The sequence below is a fragment of the Dreissena polymorpha genome, chromosome 6 (assembly GCF_020536995.1).
Source record: "Dreissena polymorpha isolate Duluth1 chromosome 6, UMN_Dpol_1.0, whole genome shotgun sequence".
In the NCBI taxonomy this organism is placed as follows: domain Eukaryota; kingdom Metazoa; phylum Mollusca; class Bivalvia; order Myida; family Dreissenidae; genus Dreissena; species Dreissena polymorpha.
Window position 1 is genome coordinate 91,778,724 of NC_068360.1, and position 1,549 is coordinate 91,780,272.

General features: G+C 33.5%; 1 long non-coding RNA gene across 1 annotated transcript; it reads right to left on the reverse strand.

The window, feature by feature from the left end:
• Window positions 1–511: 511 nt before the first annotated feature.
• LOC127833400 (uncharacterized) lies at window positions 512–1,348 on the reverse strand. Its single transcript, XR_008027398.1, has 4 exons — window positions 1,123–1,348; window positions 989–1,055; window positions 855–921; window positions 512–787 (listed from the first exon to the last, which is right to left on the reverse strand). It is a non-coding gene; the product is annotated as an uncharacterized LOC127833400 (long non-coding RNA).
• Between the last annotated feature and the right edge of the window lie 201 nt (window positions 1,349–1,549).

The window sequence follows — 1,549 nt, forward strand, 5'->3', positions numbered from 1 at the left end:
GAAAACAAAATACAACAGCACCAACAACATTTATTAGCTTTTGAGTGTAACAATTGCTGTTTAGCCAATTTAAAAAAAACAAGTGTTGTGAAATGGATGATAGTAAAACAAAAATTAGGCAATGGTAGAAATTAACAAAGAATTAACTGATTCGTAACATATGATATGTTCCTTTAACATTGATATGAGAGTTGCTAATAAAATGTGTCGCGTTCTGAGAAAACTGTGCATAATGCAAGTTCGTAAAGTGTCGTCCCAGATTAGCCTGTGAAGTCCGCATAGGCTAATCAGGGACGACACTTTCCGCCTAAATTGGATTTTTGCTAAGAAGAGACTTCATTTATACGAAAATTTAATTAAAGCCGAACGTGTCGTCCTTGAATAGCGTGTGCGGACTGCACAGGCTAATCTGGGACGACACTTTACGCACATGCATTATGCACAGTTTTCTCAGAACGTGACTTTAATAATGAAACAAAGAATACACTGATATACGTCAAAATATAAGAAAATATTATACTAAGATGAATTAATCTGTTTTTAAATTGTTCCTTTAACAATTCGCTTTATATATAAATTTCGAAAGATAAATTATTTCTTTTTGATTTTGTGTCTTCATTAACATATCAAACTTATTTAATGTAATGTATGTTTGATAATATGACTTTAATTATATTTTTTCTAATATCGTTGTATATTGGGCAATGTTAATGGTATTCACTTTCTACGACATTAAGATTATACAATTTACATTTTCTGTTATCGCGAGCGATATTGTGGTATCGACCTCGTTCTATTTCTTATCTGTGTGATAATACATTTTCTGTTATCGCGAGCAATATTGTGGTATCGACCTCGTTCTATTTCTTATCTGTGTGATGATACATTTTCTGTTATCGCGAGCAATATTGTGGTATCGACCTCGTTCTGTTTCTTATCTGTGTGATGATACATTTTCTGTTATCGCGAGCAATATTGTATTATCGACCTCGTTCTATTTCTTATCTGTGTGATGATACATTTTCTGTTATCGCGAGCAATATTGTGGTATCGACCTCGTTCTATTTCTTATCTGTGTGATGATACATTTTCTGTTATCGCGAGCAGTATTGTGATATCGACCTCGTTCTATTTCTTATCTGTGTGATGATACATTTTCTGTTATCGCGAGCAATATTGTGGTATCGACCTCGTTCTATTTCTTATCTGTGTGATGATACATTTTCTGTTATCGCGAGCAATATTGTGATATCGACCTCGTTCTATTTCTTATCTGTGTGATGATACATTTTCTGTTATCGCGAGCAATATTGTGGTATCGACCTCGTTCTATTTCTTATCTGTGTGATGATACATTTTCTGTTATCCCGAGCAATATTGTGGTATCGACCGCGTTCTCTTTCTTATCTGTGTGATGATAGTCGGAATTGAGTCAGTGCTATTTTAAATTGTTTTGTTGTAATGATGTCCAGATATTGTTCTGTATTAAACGTATTCTTGATATGGCAATACTAGTATGTATTTAGTTTTGACGAGTTATTGATTTCAC